General features: G+C 41.8%; 1 protein-coding gene across 4 annotated transcripts in view; it reads right to left on the bottom strand.

Annotated features, from left to right (window-relative positions):
* LOC133465038 (cingulin-like protein 1) overlaps nt 1-3,663 on the bottom strand; it is a 63,608-nt gene extending 59,945 nt beyond the window's left edge. For 2 of the 4 annotated variants that reach the window (XM_061747378.1, XM_061747381.1), the window contains exon 1: nt 3,510-3,663. The gene's annotated coding sequence lies outside the window, so the exon portion shown is untranslated. Of the gene's footprint in view, nt 1-1,150; nt 1,277-3,509 lie in introns of those variants that run through there. The other 2 variants (XM_061747384.1, XM_061747379.1) reach the window with 2 other exon arrangements.
* Between the last annotated feature and the right edge of the window lie 15,353 nt (nt 3,664-19,016).

The raw sequence follows: 19,016 nt of genomic DNA, 5'->3' as shown, positions 1-19,016 counted from the left end.
ACAGATAAACTGTGATCCAATACGGGGAGAAGCTATTGACAAATTCAGACCGTGTGGTTTCGGACCCCTTTTTGGGCAAAAATGTGGTGTGTGTGTGAGAGATAGAGATTGATAGCTAGAGAGAGAGCGAGAGAGAGAGAGAGAGAGAGAAAGGGACAGACAGACAGACACAGACAGATAGACAGAGCAAACAGGAAGGAATGACAGTGTGACAGTGTGGGAGCGGAACCAGCGTAAGAACGGAAAGAACAACAGATAACTAACTTAGAATTGAGACTTATCCAGTACTGTTTTGACTTTTCTGTACTGAATAACAGCAAATGTATATGTAACTCTTGCTGATAATGCTTATTTGAATAGTACTGTGGCTGGAATTAAAATACAGTGGGTGTGTGAGGGCCAAGAGTTGTGCTTTCCTGTTGGTCTGGTTTGTTAACTGTCTGTACTGAAGTCAAAGGAAAGAATGCGGGCCCATTAAACACAATGGAGAGACAGTGAGAAATACTGTGAGAGAATGAGAGAGAGAGAGTGAGAGAGTGCGAGAGATAGAGGGAGAGGGAGTGTGTGTGTTTGTGTGTGTGTTTATACGTGTGAGAGATGTGAAGAAGGACCAATCCCGACATCAGCAGATATTTGAGTCTTCCGATAACACTTTTCGATATTTAGTTTTCAGTTGTTCCCCCCAAGTCTCACAAAGTAAGGGCCTTTTATATTATTGTCATTCAAGCAGAACTTGGGTAAAAAAAAATAACAACAAAAAGGGATATGGGTATACATCCATCCATTTTGCGGTTGAAGTGTGTTACAAGTGAATCGCATCATAATGTAATGTGTTGTCATGTTGCGGTTCCCTTATTCAGCTACGAGTGCAAAAACCGCCTCTATGTGATGTGACGTCCAAACACTTTCACACCAAAGCAAACAGCTTCACATCGTAAAAGCACAGTGTTAAACAAATGGATCTTTGACAGAGTCAATCAAAAGTGAGCATTATTAACTTTGTAAAGATGACATACAATGTTTGCTACAGCTCTTGTATTGGCTCTCAATGGATCAACATTTCCCAACATTTTCGACACCCTGCACTTGTAGAAAACTATTTCCGACAACTCCTCATATATCAACATTGACTGAATCGTTTTCATACTACCTGAGATCATGCAGCGAAACGCAACAGCTAATACTGAGTTGACTTCCAGCATTCTTCGACTTGGGAAGACACTTTCACTTGCATGACTGATTGCTATGTCTGCCACTCCAAGAGGACACCGTGACAATGTTTCACCTGCAGAATGCAGCATGGCAGCTTAGGAGCCTTGACGCCACGCAGCATGTCAGCTGTTTTATGGTCGTAATTAGTGCATTGTTTTACAGCCTTTTGCAAATGCAATCTGTGGACACACTAAACCTGTGTGCACAAATCTTTTTTCGGTAGCGTGTCCTAACAGAACCCTGTCATGGCATTACGTGTCAAAGTAGGAAAAAAAAGAAGTGAAATTTAAAATGTCAAAGTTGGCTGGGTTCTGGAGCCAGGATATGACTTGTCTGAACAACTCACTGAATTCAGAATTATTATTTTATCTTACATAAGTGGTTGGACTGCCATTAAGAGCCAAACTCTCCGGCATAAGAATGCCAGAAAAGCAATTTTGTACGTATAGTTGATATACAATGATACTATATGCCCTGGAGCCAGACATTGAGAATAAGCAATATACAGTATTTGATAATATGCCCTTTAGTCACATTCTCTTCAACTCGTTTGTCTACAAATAAAGATGAGGTCTGCTTCACAAAGCTTGCACTCCACCCCAGTGTATGGTGGTTGTCATAAGCTCACTACATGTATGTGCGGCTTTCCATGTGAGCTGAAGTAGTAGGTGACATTAGCGACCCTCCACCCAGCTGAGATAAAGATTCTTTTTGTGCGGCTTTCTTATCGGCACGCAGTGCATAGTACAGTCAGACGCGCCCTTTGAATCAACATGGAGTTTAGCTTTGAGAAAACAATAACATACTGTACAATTAAGCCATAGAACAAATGGAGCTGATTCTTGAATTGTTCCACCTATGACAGAATGGCTTCAGTATAATCTTCAACATTTTAAATGAAGTAACAAGGTGGAGTATTAAGTAGAGGCATTGGTTGTTTATCTGCCCCTCCCTATCTGATCACCAGAGTTTCCCAATGACGCTCCAATCGTGACCCTCCCTTAGTTACAACACTATTTTACTATGATTGAAGTTTTTTGTTGTTCTGCTGTTCTAGCTAAACTTTGGGTCAAATATTAGCATGTTTGCGGAGATTTGCTCCCAGTCATGTTGGGGAGAGCTACCTGCGTGAACAGTCCTTCACAACGATAGATTGCCGCCACCCATTTCCCAAAGCATAGATCATAGCTTAGATCATCGTGATGACACACATCCATATCATAAAAACTACAAAGTGCCCTGTAAGAGGTGCTATATAAATCAAAGTTATTATCAGTAGTAGGAGTATGATTGTTGTTATTATTAGTGGTGGTGGTATTATAGTAATAATAATAATGTGAGTGTTATTATTATTATCCATCCATCCATCCATCCATTTTCTGTACCGCTTCTCCTCACGAGGGTCGCGGGCGTGCTGGAGCCCATCCCAGCTATCTTCGGGCGAGAGGCGGGGTACACCCCGAAACCGGTCGCCCGCCAATCGCAGGGCACATCGAAACAAACAACCATTCGCACTCACATTTGAACCCCGGTCCTCAGAACTGTGAGGCAGATGTGCTAACCAGTCGTCCGCCGTGCCGCCTTATTATTATTATTATTATTATTATTATTATTATTATTATTGTGTGTGGAACCACAGTGCAATCCCTGGGAACTACATTAGAGTGAACGAACAGTTAGGTGTATGTTGTTCTACACCACTTAGAACTTAACAGAGTTGACAGTGTCACCCAAAAAGGAGCAGATCTTTTTTGTTTTGTTTGTTTTTTCCCCCCCAACTACATCCCTTGTATCGCAACTTATTTCCTGCAAGATATGGGGTGGCCTGGTGATGATTATAATGCAGCATGAGACCATGAAGTGACCACACAACTTATTGCATCGTACTGTATAGTCACAGGTCTGAAGTTCCTCCGTAGAAATCCTGAACAAAAATGATAACTTTTCATTTCAGCTTCGCTCTTAAAAGAACAAAGATAACCTCACATGCTTTACACCGTCTTGTTTCTAAAAGATTTAGATGGCATTTGTGTATCATCTGTACTTCTACTCAGCCATGACGACTGTCAGAGTTGTTGAACGTTGTTTTTTTGTTTTTTTTCGTTTGTTTTCTTTTTGCATGTCACGCTCATGTCAGAGTTTGTCTGCTCAGCAGCCATCCAGAACACGTATTGAAAGGTTATTAGTCAGCACCGAGTCACGGCAGCAGAAGTCACATAAGGCCGCCAAAACAAACTTCGGTCGTCGCAGCTGCCAGGTGAAAAACTCTAGAAATGTCAAGTTTAATCACTTCTTACCTGTTGGTGAGCTCTCTGCGGTGCTCTTGCGCACACTGACAGGCTGCACTAGCTCACCCGTCAGGAGTTCGCCTGGTGGGTGGCTCCAAGGCTACACCTGCCGCATTCCGCCGAGATGTGCGTCCGCGAAGGGGCGTGACGTCACGGAGGCATGCGCACTAAGGCTTGCTCAACCTCAGGGGCGGGAAGAATGGAGGTCAAGTGTGTTGGAATGAGTCGGCTTCGGTGCTAGCGTTAAATCATCTGTGACTATCTATCTATCTATCTATCGATCTATCTATCTATCTATCTATCTATCTATCTATCTATCTATCTATCTATCTATCTATCTATCTATCTATCTATCTATCTATCTATCCATCTATCTATCTATCTATCTATCTATCTATCTATCTATCTATCTATCTATCTATCTATCTATCTATCTATCTATCTATCTATCTATCTATCTATCTATCTATCTATCTATCTATCTATCTATCTATCCATCTATCTATCTATCTATCTATCTATCTATCTATCTGAGGTGGCAAAAGTACTCACACATCTACTTCAGTAGAAGTCCAGAATACTAATACTCTCGTGAAAGTAGAAGAACTGATGGAGCTCCTTCACTTGAGTCAAAGAGTACAGAGTGCAATGAGTATAAAGGTAAAAATGAATTGTTACTACAAGACCCATTTTGATAACTTGGCACACCAGAAAAAATAATCCCTCTTTTAGTGCACATACTGAGAAAACAAAACAAAAATCACTAAAGCTTTGTTGGAAACTAAATTCTGACATGTTCATCAGGACTGAACTGACAACGCGTCCAGCATGAGCAAAATAGATAAATAAAATAAATTAAAAAAATACATAAATAAATAAATACATACATACATAAAAATAAAATAATATAACAAAAATGCTAAATTAGCTAATAATAACAACTGAGGGGGAAAAATACACCTTACTGGCATGTGTATTTTCAGATTAGAAAGGGAATTTTTGAACACCTGAAGCTTGTTTTTAGGCTGGCACAACTAATTCTTGAAGCCAACAACATGAAACAATTCATTCAACACCGCCGTGGAAGGGGAATACCTTCTTCCAATGAATCTGCTGCCGTCGTTGTTAATGCTCCCTTGTTCACATTCCTCCATGCTGCTGCTGTCCCTGTCCCCCCCCCCCCCCCCCACCCCACCTTATAAGACCCCAAGATCTCAATCAATCAAGCTCTCATCAGCATTTTGACTTTATCACTCTCTTTTACATATTTTTTACATTGTCTTTTGTGAAGAGTAGAAAGTACAGCTATCAGTTTTCAAATGTAGAGAGTAAATATAAAACGTTATCACCAAAATAAATACTGAAGTAAATTACAGCTAACAGAAAAATCGACTTAAGTACTGTCATTTGTAATTTGTACTTCATTACTTCACAAAACTGCTATTGATCTATATAGCTATTTATATAAAATGTCCCTTGTGGTCCAGCCACCCCTGGGCTCAACCCCACGTGCCACCGTCCTCACCGGTTGAGAGTCGAGTACACTTGAACATATACAGTACATACTGTACCTGGTTGAGCGTGTTCAATACAGACTATAAGCAGTTGGTATCACAATAGTAGTGGTTCAAGTTATGAAGGTTAGCAAAGAAACAAGTCTTGTAAAGGCAGTTTACAGGTAAGGTGTGGAGTCTCCTGCAGACAAGTGTTGATTAAACAGCAGCTATGACGTTGGCTTGCACACAGAATTGCTTCGTGTTGCTCAAAACTGGTAACCACGCCTCACATACTTCTGTGCACAAGCTGGGAAACACACCCATTCAACAGGTTGATACTATGGCTCTCTTTGTCAAAAACACACATGCAAAAGGTTGCATATGACTCTGAAGAAATAAATGTGATTATAAATTCTGTATTCCGCCTTCTGAATTGGAACTGTTGTCAGGTTGAATTTACTACATCTTGGTCTCAAATTTGATCTTTGAAAGATGGCAACAATAAGCATCCATTGCAGTTCCTCAAAGTACAATATACAAATACACTCCATGGTAGTAATTGTTTGTAGCTATTCCAGAGCCAATATAGATAAAGGTATGTTTACAAGCTGTTCAAGTGGCGTGTCAAGTGTACAAAAGCAGTGACAAGGCATTGTAACTGTAAACAACAATGTACATTTTATGAGTACATTATATACGTGACAATTTTCCCATTATAGTGATGAAAATAATATGACCTTCCTCATAGCCTCATCCCACAGATGTTTGGGTTGTATAATTGGATCTCTCTGTATCGGATGGGCGGCACGGTGGACGACTGGTTAGAGCGTCAGCCTCGCAGTTCTGAGGACCGGGGTTCAATCCCCGGCCCCGCCTGTGTGGAGTTTGCATGTTCTCCCCGTGCCTGCGTGGGTTTTCTCCGGGCACTCCGGTTTCCTCCCACATCCCAAAAACATGCATTCATTGGAGACTCTAAATTGCCCGTAGGTGTGAATGTGAGTGCGAATGGTTGTTTGTTTGTATGTGCCCTGCGATTGGCTGGCAACCAGTTCAGGGTGTACCCCGCCACCTGCCCGATGATAGCTGGGATAGGCTCCAGCACGCCCGCGACCCTAGTGAGGAGAAGCGGCTCAGAAAATGGATGGATGGATGTATCGGATGGCCCTCTGCCAAACTCCCCAAACTGAGGCAAATGTAAAACAGCACAACAAGTAAGGAAATTTGGGTTTGGTAGATTACTTTCTTAATTGTAACAATGCTTCGTGGCTATAAATCTTATAACGTTCAAAAGCCAGAAGGAACATGCGTTTGTGGTATTGAGCAGGAGAACTGAGGATAAGGGTTTCACCCATGGAAAATAATCAAAATCTTCTCCGCAAATGCCAAACATCTTATCGTCTGTTGCCATTGACTCTTTTTTGGTGTTTGATCGATTAGATGATTGAAGTTTGAAGAAATTAGACATATTGGCAATTCGATGAATGCAATGTATTCATTTAACAGTTGCAGTAGCATGTCGAGAACCATACACAGCCACCACAGCCTGGCACCTACTCATGATGACAGTCACTAACTTGTCAGTAACTAGTCACACACTGCTGTGGCATGGCATCCCATTCTTCAATCAGCATTCGTCGCAAGTCAGCCAACATGGTCACATCCAAGATGATCCCACAAGTGTTCAATGGGTTTAAGGTCAACACTGGTAGCAGATCATTGTGTCGTCTCAATTCCCAAATTGTGAAGGTAGTCTCTGATAAACCCTGTTCTGTGGGTGCAAGAGTTTCCATCTTGGTCCATGGAATTTGGTCCCAGACTGTGGCGCTATGGTATTGCCGCTGGTTACAGAATATCTGGATATCTCCACCTGCTACTGTTCCCAGATTTCTGGATCTCTCTATGCATTGATCTTGCTTAATTCCAATGATGACCAGCCTCGTTTTTCCAGTGAGGGAGATGTTGCCCCAGACCATTACACTGCCTTCACCAAAAGATGTTACTCTATCTCTGCAGCAATCACCATATTGTTCTTTGCATCTTCTCCACAGTTTGACCCTATGATCCAACTGTCGTAGGCAGAATCTGGACTCATTGCTGAACGTAATGTTCCTCCACATGTTCAGGTTCTAGCACACGTGATAGTGAAGGGCTGTCATATCAGGACTCCCAGAGATCTATGAGACCAGACACTGGTCTGTCTGTCTGGTCAGAGAGCTGTTATTTCATTCTGCAAACAAATCCATTCATCTTCTGAACCGTACTCAGAGAAAACCCACACAGGGACGGGGGGAACATGCAAACTCCAAACAGAGAGGCCACATTTGAATCCAGGACCTCACAACTGTGAGGCATATGTTCTAACCAGCCGACCACTGTGACGCCATCATGCAAACCGTAACTGCAAATCTGAAGAAGACAGCCTACGGTACCTAAGTACTGACAGGGTGAGTAAACGGTGCGGTCACCTTGGGTGTCGTCTTCTTGGAACGCCCAATTCGTGGCCTGTTCAGACACCTACTGACCACTGCACCAGGACCCATGCTCATGCTGGGAGTACCAGAAACTCAAAACAAGGGTCAATAGCAAAAGCAAACTAAGATGTCCTGCACTGGCAGAGAAGGTTTGGCAAATTTTACATGGCCGCAACAGACACACTGAGCTCTGCTGCTCATCTCACAATTGCATGTTTCTTACAAATACAGCAACATTTAAGGAAACAGTAGGCCTACAAGATTTATTGCCAAGAAGCATTGTTACAACAAAGAAATAATCTACCAAGCACAAATTTACTTACTTACTTTTTGTGCTTTGCTTAGTTTAAATGTGAGCAATGTAATCACACGTGAAACATATGAGGAATAATTTCAAATAAGAATTCCACGCAGTACTTGTACAATATTAATTTATTGTATCACATTTCAATTTTCCCCCCCCCAAGTTCTCCCGTTTCCTTCCTAGAGATGCTTTGCCAGTTTTTCACTGCAGCCACCAAAACTCGTTGCTTGTTTTTTGTTCTTGATGTCTTCACTTTCATCTTCAGTAAATGAAAAGCAAGACTGATTAGCCAACTTTTCCATTGAAGACTATTATATTTATTTGCGCTTGAACATCATCAGTTCCTTTTCATGGGCGACAACTAACGTTAACTCGTATTATCACATAATCCTTTCCTTTGTGAACCAAAAGCATAATAACTTAGTCAAGAAAACTCTTGATAAGGTAGGTACAGTGCAAACATAAACACATTCACATTCACAGTGAATTTAAATAAGTGGGCTTTTACGACAAGGTCTACACAAATGGCAACTGACTCAAAAACACCACAGTTTGCCAAAATCATCACACAAAAAAAGAAAGACAAAAACCACCCATGCTCTGGAGCAGATACTTTGGACAAATAAAACCAAGATAACCTTGATCAAAATATGGGAAGAAAAAAGTAGGGAGGAGGAAAGGAAAAGAATGATCCAAAGCATACAACATGACAAGAGTCAAACATGGTGGAGGCAATGTTACAGATGTTGTGCCCAAAAGTATTCGTTAGACAGCGGCCAGCGATATTCTCCAAAACAGCGCCACTCTGTGATTTTGGGTTGTGTGTGCAGTTCAGATGATTTCAATAAATTCACTTCCTGGTGTGGGCGCGGTTTAATTACGCCACCTATTAACACAGCAGATACCTTGCGCTGCTAACAATTCATTCCTTCTTGCTTCTTTGCAAGTTAAAGCAATGTCTTGAAGTACATTTCACGTGACATAGCTTCAAAGAACCTACTTTATAGTGAATGCATAATTTGTTATCACTTACTTCATTCACTTATATTTATATTTAATATTGTAGCTATAGGATATGGTGTTGGTCCAAGACAGTAATTTGAGACAATGTCTGTAATGTGTCCACAGTACAATACAGTACATACAATACTGCTTATAGAACATGCTCACTGATGTTTACTGAAGGTGTGACACATTCATTTGTGTCACGTTCAACCACATGCTACAAAACCGATATAACAGCTCATAGTGCAGATGGATAATGAGACAAAATATATACAGTAAAAACACAGTGAAGACTTTTTGAAGTCGACCAACTTAGTGGCCTGATCTTAACCTAATGGAACATACATTTCCTTTACTGAAGACAAACGTGAAGGCAGCAAGATGCACAAACGAGCAGCAACTGCCGGTGGTTGCAGCGTAGGCCTGGTGGCATCTCTGTAGTAAACACAGAATTTAGGGATGTACATACACCATGGACTCTAGATTCCAGGCAACCATTGAAGGACTAATAACTACGGTGCTATACTTTCTTCTTCTTCTTCTTCTTTTCCTTTCGGCTTGTCCCGTTAGGGGTCGCCACAGCGCGTCATCCTTTTCCATGAGAGCCTATCTCCTGCATCCTCCTCTCGAACACCAACTGCCATCATGTCTTCCCTCACGACATCCATCAACCTTCTCTTTGGTCTTCCTCTAGCTCTCTTGCCTGGCAGCTCCATCCTCATCATCCTTCTACCAATGTACTCACTCTCTCTCCTCTGGACGTGTCCAAACCATTGAAGTCTGCTCTCTCTAACATCGAACCTTGGCTGTCCCTCTGATGAGCTCATTTCTAATTTTATCCAACCTGGTCACTCCGAGAGCAAACCTCAACATCTTCATTTCCGCCACCTCCAGCTCTGCTTCCTGTTTTCTCTTCAGTGCCACTGTCTCTAATCCATACATCATGGCTGGCCTCACCACTGTTTTATAAACTTTGCCCTTCATCCTAGCAGAGACTCTTCTGTCACATAACACACCTGACACCTTCCTCCACCCGTTCCAACCTGCTTGGACCCGTTTCTTCACTTCCTGACCACACTCACCATTGCTCTGGACGGTTGACCCCAAGTATTTAAAGTCCTCTACCCTTGCCATCTCTTCTCCCTGTAGCCTCATTCTTCCCCCACCATCCCTCTCATTCATGCACATATATTCTGTTTTACTTCGGCTAATCTTCATTCCTCTTCTTTCCAGTGCATGCCTCCATCTTTCTAACTGTTCCTCCAGCTGCTCCCTGCTTTCACTGCAGATCACAATGTCATCTGCAAACATCATGGTCCACGGGGATTCCAGTCTAACCTCATCTGTCAGCCTATCCATCACCACTGCAAAAAGGAAGGGGCTCAGGGCTGATCCCTGATGCAGTCCCACGTCCACCTTAAATTCTTCTGTCACACCGACAGCACACCTCACCGCTGTTCTGCTGCCCTCGTACATGTCCTGTATTATTCTAACATACTTCTCTGCCACTCCAGACTTCCGCATGCAGTACCACAGTTCCTCTCTGGGTACTCTGTCATAGGCTTTCTCTAGATCTACAAAGACACAATGTAGCTCCTTCTGACCTTCTCTGTACTTTTCCATCAACATCCTCAAGGCAAATAATGCATCTGTGGTACTCTTTCTAGGCATGAAACCATACTGTTGCTCGCAAATACTCACTTCTGTCCTGAGTCTAGCCTCCACTACTCTTTCCCATAACTTCATTGTGTGGCTCATCAACTTTATTCCTCTATAGTTGCCACAGCTCTGCACATCACCTTTGTTCTTAAAAATGGGCACCAGTACACTTTTCCTCCATTCCTCAGGCATCTTCTCACGCACTAGAATTCTATTGAACAAGCTGGTCAAAAACTCCACAGCCACCTCTCCTAGATGCTTCCATACCTCCACAGGAATGTCATCAGGACCAACTGCCTTTCCATTTTTCATTCTCTTTAATGCCTTTCTAACTTCCCCCTTACTAATCATTGCCACTTCCTGGTCCACCACACTTGCCTCTTCTACTCTCCCTTCTCTATCATTTTCCTCATTCATCAACTCCTCGAAGTATTCTTTCCATCTACCTAGCACACTGCTGGCACCAGTCAACATATTTCCATCTCTATCCTTAATCACCCTAACCTGCTGCACATCCTTCCCATCTCTATCCCTCTGTCTGGCCAGCCTGTATAGATCCTTTTCTCCTCCTTTAGTGTCCAACCTGCCATACATGTCATCATATGCCTCTTGTTTTGCCTTTGCCACCTCTACCTTTGCCCTGTGTCGCATCTCAATGTATTCCTTTCGCCTCTCCTCGGTCCTCTCAGTGTCCCACTTCTTCTTAGCTAACCGTTTTCCTTGTATGATTTCCTGTACTGTGAGGTTCCACCACCAAGTCTCCTTCTCTCCTTTCCTGCCAGAAGATACACCAAGTACTCTCCTGCCTGCTTCTCTGATCACCTTGGCTGCAGTGGTCCAGTCTTCTGGAAGCTCTTCCCGTCCACCGAGAGCCTGTATCACCTCTTCCCGAAAAGCTGCACAACACTCGTCCTGTCTCAGCTTCCACCACATGGTTCTCTTCTCTGCCTTTGTCTTCCTAATTTTCCTCCCCACCACCAGAGTCATTTTACACACCACCATCCTATGCTGTCTAGCCACACTCTCCCCTACCACTACCTTACAGTTGGTAACCTCCTTCAGATTACATCGTCTGCACAAGATGTAATCCACCTGTGTGCTTCTACCTCCGCTCTTGTAGGTCACCCTATGTCCGTGCCTCTTCTGGAAAAAAGTGTTCACTACAGCCATTTGCATCCTTGTTGCAAAGTCTACCACCATCTGTCCCTCCAAGTTCCTTTCCTGGATACCGTACTTACCCATCACTTCTTCATCACCCTTATTACCTTCACCAACATGTCCATTACAATCTGCACCAATTACGACTCTCTCTCTGTCTGGGATGCTCAGAACTACATCATCTAGCTCCTTCCAGAATTTCTCTTTCACCTCTAGGTCACATCCTACCTGTGGGGCATAGCCACTAATCACATTACACATAACACCCTCAATTTCAAATTTCAGCCTCATCACTCGATCTGATACTCTTTTCACCTCCAAGACATTCTTAGCCAACTCTTCTTTTAAAATAACCCCGACTCCATTTCTCTTCCCATCTACACCATGGTAAAATAATTTAAACCCTGCCCTTAAACCTCTAGCCTTACTGCCTTTCCACCTGGTCTCCTGGACACACAATATATCAACCTTTCTCCTAATCATCATGTCAACCAACTCCCGAGATTTTCCTGTCATAGTCCCAACATTCAAAGTCCCCACATTCAGTTCTAGGCTCTGTGTTTTCCTCTTCTCTTTCTGCCGAAGAACCCGCTTTCCACCTCTTCTTCTTCTTCTTCTTTGACTTCGACTTCGACTTCGGTGCTATACTTTGAGGCCCTAAAAATCGAGGCACTTCTCTTGACAGTTTTATGTTTCAAATTGATTGGGGTGTTGCATGAAGAGAAACTCCAAAAAAACCAAATCACTGTCTCTGTCCAAATACTTATGGGTGTAACTGTATGTAACAAGTAAGAATGTAAAAAATGTGTGGGGGAGTATATTCCACACAAAGCACTCTTGCATTACACTCTTGTCATTAGAGTTAAGACTACTTTACCTCTTTCTCTACATCGTAATATTAGCCTTATAACCTTATCTTTTTCCAAAGTTTTATATTCCCAACAGTTTGACCATGGAATGGACTATTTCTATTACAATTATTTCCAGTGCCGAATAAATAAAAAAGAGACCAATGTCCCAGAACCGATTGTGATCATCCTTTAACTTTAGAGGAGAAGAAAGATGTGGTAGGTTTGAATATAGTCACGGTTTATCATAAACACATTGACTGTAGAGTGGAATTTGATGTATTTTTATTTTTATTTTTTTACTTGAATGCTGAGTAGAATAATCCCTATTGTATTATAATGCTTCCTTCCATTGGTATGAACCATACAGCTACATATATGGCTCTGTGTCACCTGTTGTTCAGGGTGTGACTGGAGTGAATTCCTGAAAATGGGAGCGTCCTACAAAGACAACCTTTACTCACACGGATAACTCCCTCTGCTGCAATATTGCTACATGAGATAGCTGGCTGATTCACATCAACAGATATGCAGGCAAAAACAGCTTGCTTTTGTGTAATGTTTAAAAAAGTGCTTTGTAGGTTTCTTCCGCTGATGCCTTCATGACCTCTGTGACAAATCAGTTGATTCTTGGCAGTTGTTTTGATCTTGAACCTGATGAGAAACCTTCTAAACAGTAGCAGTAACAAAACCTGAAGACATGAGTTCAAACTGAAAATGACTCAATGGGATTAACGCCTTCAGATCAGTCAGGTGTCTCAGATGAATCAACATTTTCAGGAATTACATTTGACAAAGGAGGCACGGTGGCCGACTGGTTAGAGCGTCCGTACCGCTTATCCCCACTAGGGTCACAGGCGTGGTGGAGCTTATGCCACCTGACTCTGGGCGAAAGGCGGGGTACACCCTGGACTGGTCGCCAGCCAATCGCAGGGCATACATAAACAAACAACCATTCGCATTCACATTCATCACACTTACAGGCAAATTACAGTTTTCAATTAACCGACCAAGCATGTTTTTGGGGTGTGGGAAGAAACTGGAGTACCCGGAGAAAACCCACGCAGGGACGGGGAGAACACTCAAATTCCACACAGGCGAGACTGGATTTGAACCCAAAGTGGTTTGCATGACTTTAAATAAATCCCCCTACCACTTGTTCACCTTTTAAATGGCCTATTTCATCTTCTGATTATTGGCACTTATTCCATAGGACTTATAAATGATGTCTGCAGAAAAAAATTACCCCCAAAATAGACTCAGTCATAATTTTAGACTTGCTTTCTGATTAAATATTTGATTTTTAGCCAAAATTTGCCCTGCCCACATTTGGACACGTCACAGCCTGTCACAGCCCATCACGTAACGACCAGGAGCCGATAACATTTCCGCATTGAACTACTATGTACGGTGTAATTTTTGCCTATATTGAAAGTCTATATGTTGTTGTTTTTTTTTATATATACAATAACGACTTAAAATAGTGATAGTGAAATATGTTGAAAGACTTGTTTAAAAAAATTGATTGTTGAAATGCCTCCTTGATATGAGGTTATTCTTGCAGATTCATTTCCGCATGTATAAAAAGCTTTCATCAGCTAGATTTTGTATTGATTGCATCACAAATGCCTCTAAGATGTTTGAAAATAGTTCTTGTCCAGCGGCCGCCACCCAACCCTATTGCCTGGCCCCTGCATTACCATTGGGTTCGGCACCGTGGCCGTCCGCCTGAATGGCCCTGTAAAGACCCTGGTGCTTGGCGACCTGGACGACCTCCTGAACCGCTCAGCCAAGCACCTCACCTCGGGTGGCCTGGATGGCCACCAGACTGACCTGAGGGGTGGACTCTGTCTTCTCGTCTACTTTGTGTCGACCAATCAGCTCTCTCCAGCCACTCGTGTCTTGTCCAGGCGTTCCTCGTTGTCTCGTCAATTTGTTTGTATTTAATTCCCTGGTTTCTTTCAGTTCTTGTCGGTTCATTGTCGTTGTCCCATGTCTTTGCCATGTCATAGTCGCCAGTTGACATACCACAATGATAAAGACATTGTCAGGTGTCATTTTCCCTATCTATTCCACGTCTTACTCACAGGTCATAGTTTGTTTCCAGTTTTAGATATTCAAGTGTTTCTTTGTTACTTTGGTTTGGTTGTTATTTGTTGTGGGACTTCGTTCAGTTTTGCTTTATCCAATATCCTTGTTTTCCTTTTTTGAAGATTAAATATTATTATTTTGAGACTCCCGCACTCCTGCCTTGACTCCTTGCTTCCCTGCAATTGGGTCCACCATGTTCTTGCCTTGCGTTCCTCGCCTTCGCCCTAACCACGTACGTGACAAAAAGCATTAATCTAAAACAATTCATGACAGATTAGTGTTGCAATATGAAATTCCTTAAAATTGATTTAGTTTTTTTGTTGATACCTCTTTAAACATTACTGTAAAAAAAACTGAACTTTGATTAATCTTGTTAATAATTTCAAGGTTTTTTTTTTTTTTTCGTTTTTTTTGTCTCACTAAGGTGACACCTAGTATTGGTATTACTACTTGGCTCAGGTTGCATTTGTCCAACAGAAAACAATAGTAACTGTAGAAAGATAGAGATATCAAACAAAACATTTTGCACGGTTGTCGTTTCCCTTAATCACACAGTAAGTTCCCTATCTGTTAAGTGGAGTTATGAGGTGGTTTCCAAATGTTCCGTATTGTGGCGGAAAAAGAGACCAGCAGCAGAAGCTACGTAAAATGAAAAGGAATACAAGGTCAGATCTCCACCTTTCTGTCAATTTCTGGATTCTTATTCCAGTTTCAGAACAGATGTCGTTGGTTGAACATGTCCTGCCTTGGAAACATGATGACATGATGTCACATACAACAGCTGTTTGCTGCCAAAAGCACATTTTATAATTGTCCTCATATTACAAAGGTTCTGGAGTTTCAACTTGGGGTCCCATACACATTTGTAAGATTTTAGAAACTCTTGAGACAAATCACAATGGTGAGTTAATAAATGTACTGGTAATGTCAGTGTTCTCTCGATGTTCAGTCCTCTAGTTACATTTAATATAAATGGCCATGTTGCACAGTCCCATTGAACCCAAAATTGGTCTTCTATTTTTGCAATGACTGAAATTGTTCCTGTTTAGTTATGCACAGCACACCAAATGAAGTTATATGCTTAGCTAATATTGAAAACCGAACAGCGGTCTGTGTTACCCTGTAGAAGTGACATCACGAGAAGGACATTGTCATGGCGACTGCCAATATTAAAGTAGAAGTAGTCAGCAACATTATTATTATTAAATATACAGTACAAGTATGCCTGCAACATATAGCTTTCTTATATTTTACATTGCTTCTGTTTTATACCTTACTCCCAAACAAAAAATATAGTCCTTCGTGCAAGCCTGAAGCTCATTTTGCTTCACTAACTTTCTTCAATTAGCTAAACACAGCAAGCTAGCATGCTATTAATACCATAGCGCTGTTGTTGTTTTTCAATAAAAATCAAAGTTCTTGTTGCCATTCGCTCATTACAAACCAATAATAATATTTTCCGTTTTAATATTGTACCTATTCAAAACAATCTTGGTTTGTTCGTTCTTCCTACGGTTGCCATCTTCTCAGCATGGAAAGTCGCTATTGGCTGCCCTAAAGGTCGCTAGAAGTCACCAAATAACATTTTCACCTTAATTTTCATACATTTTCCCTTGTTGGCAAGGGTTCGGGGGTGGTGTGTTCTTTGCTAAGTCAAACCCAACTCCACCTAATTTGGGTGTTGTTGTGGCCAGAGTCAAAAGTCGCTAGATTTGTCGCTAGTCACTTAAAAAAAGAAAATGCAGCTAAAGCATTCTAAAAAGTTGCTAAACATATTGACCAAGTAGCTAAGATGGCTACACTGCTTCTGTCTTTGTTTCTGGTGACTGTTGACAAGTGCAGTCGTAGTTTAAGTCAGTTGACTGTCGAACTAGGCATTTAAGTTGGTTTTGGGACTGTGTGACACATTGACATACCCGACTGTATTACCATTTAAATAGTGTTTACAGTCATCATTGTATATTTCCCTCCCAACATGTTCAGTGAATTTAACTGATAGTGTAGATTTAGAATGTACTGTACAAAGTACAAATAATTAAGCACCTTTAAAGATGAGGAGACAAAATTGAACTATGAATTTTTGCAGTCATTTTTTATATATACTTAAATAACTTGGTTTATATCCTCTTGCCATTGCCTAACATTCCACTTTTGTTTCATTTTCAATCAGCCTAATATGTTTTACTGCAAGTGTATTGTTGAGCAATTGGCAAACGATGCGAGACAATAATTGTTTTTTTTACAGAATATAACCCATAAAATGGTTCGTTATTTAATCTTGCTCGTTGTGTTTCATGTATTAATGAAAGCACTTTGTGCATAACGATCAATCTGATATGTTTTGGCATTACTATAGCGTAATCCAAAATAAATACTCTATCCATATCTTATCGAATTATAAAATGACAATATAGCTCAGTAGGTAGAGCGGGTCTTCCAGTGACCGAAGGGTCTCTGGTTCGAATCCTGGCTCCAATTGTCCACATGTTGGAATGTCCTTGGGCAAGACACTGAACTGTAACTTGCCCCTAGTGGTCCTGGCAGCGCCTTGGACGGCAGGAGCCCCCCATTGGTGTATGATTGTGTGTGTGAATGGTTGAATGGGTGAATGTGAGGCTTTGTAAATTCCTTCGGGTACTGTGATAGCGTAGATAAAGCGCTATAAAAGTGCAGTCCATTTACCATTTAATTCTACTACACAGTATTTAATACAGTCGGACTTGTGTTGTGAAGTTGTTGGATTTCTATTAAGAGCTCAGCAGTAATCTCAAATTCACTAAATTCTCTATTACGTTTAGTTAACTTAGGTTTCAGAGTTCCCAAGTTACTCTAAGGTAAGTTTAGAGTACAAAAGTTTGATAAAACCCAAGCTTTGTTGATTTGCTTTTTGTTTTAGAGTTTTCTATCTTCAGTTACAGGCATAAAGCAAAGTAAATAAATAAATAAACAAATAAATAAAAATCCCCAAGAATTATTGCATTGCATGTCAATTGTATATTTTTGATCGTCTAAAATTATTTTTTCATAGAGCCATCACGGTGGACGACTGGTTAGCACATCTGCCTCACAGTTCTGGGGACCGGGGTTCAAATCCTGGCCCTGCCTGTGTGGAGTTTGCATGTTCTCCCCGTGCCTGTGTGGGTTTTCTCCGGGCACTTCGGTTTCCTCCCACATCCCAAAAACATGCATGAATTGGAGACTCTAAATTGCCCGTAGGCATGACTGTGAGTATAAATGGTTGTTTGTTCCTATGTGCCCTGCGATTGGCTTGCAACCGGTTCAGGGTGTATCCCGAAGAGGGATTGGCTCCAGCACGCCCGCGACCCTAGTGAGGATAAGCGCTAAAGAAAATGGATGAATGGAGGTATTTTTTCATAGAAAAAATACACCTGTCAAAAATGTACTGTATTTTCGCGGCCATAAGACACACTTAAAAGTCTTTAATTTTCTCCAAAATGGACGGGCCGCCTTATGTGTGCGCCGAGTTCCAAAATCTGGAAATGTTGTGTGACTTTGATTAGCGCTCCGCTTGACTGACTGGGAGCATTTCCTGACTGAGGACAGCATGCAGCCGTTAAAGGGGGAAGGTGCGCGTGAAAGAGGACGCTAAAGCCACGCCCCCAGTAGGTATATACCGCCGGTATGTGCATTGTGCAGAACGACATCGGTTTGGCTAAGGAACCCCGAAAATGCCACCTACGAAGAGACACGCTTACGAAGCACAGTTTAAACTGCAAGCTATCAGTTACGCGGAGGAACATGGGAATCGAGCAGCCGCAAGAGAATTCAAGATCAACGAATCCATGGTTCGCAAGCGGAGGAAGCAGGAAAACGAGCTTCACCAAGTCAAGAAGACGAAGCGCCGGGCGAGTTACGCCATCATATGTGAGTGGATTGTGGATGCCTGGGCTAAGCTATCTGCTTTGACTGTTGTCCGAGCTTTCGCGAAAGCCGGCATCATTGCTGAACAGCCCCCCGGCAACGAGACTGACTCCGACGAGTACGAGAGGGAACCCGGCATGTTTGATGGAGAACTTGCCCAGCTGTTCATTTCGGATACAGACGATGAGGACTTTGATGGATTTGTGGATGAGGATTGATCAAAAAATAACGTGAGTACATTGTTAAATACTTCAATAAAGTACAACCGAACTCAGTTGTGCTCGCGCTGCCTTTTTAAAAACATTGTTTTAGCGTGCATGCATGCTACCGTATGTTTTAAGCTAGCGTATGTTCTACCATGCCTGCGCCCAATAATACGGTGCGCCTTATGTATGTGTTAAATACATAACTGAGACTGCGCCTTATGGTCGTGAAAATACGGTAATTGCATGTACCATATTTAAAACTGCCTTTTTAAAAAGTGTTATCCAAGTGCTTCGCATATCCCTATATAGTATATGCATTTGCTCAGTTAAATGTTACTGTATCATAATTCATTGTATTAACTGCTTCAAAATTGTTGTGACAACAAAGGACAATAG

This window comes from Phyllopteryx taeniolatus, chromosome 15, assembly GCF_024500385.1.
Source record: "Phyllopteryx taeniolatus isolate TA_2022b chromosome 15, UOR_Ptae_1.2, whole genome shotgun sequence".
NCBI lineage: Eukaryota > Metazoa > Chordata > Actinopteri > Syngnathiformes > Syngnathidae > Phyllopteryx > Phyllopteryx taeniolatus.
This window is presented reverse-complemented; position numbering and strand designations above follow the sequence as displayed.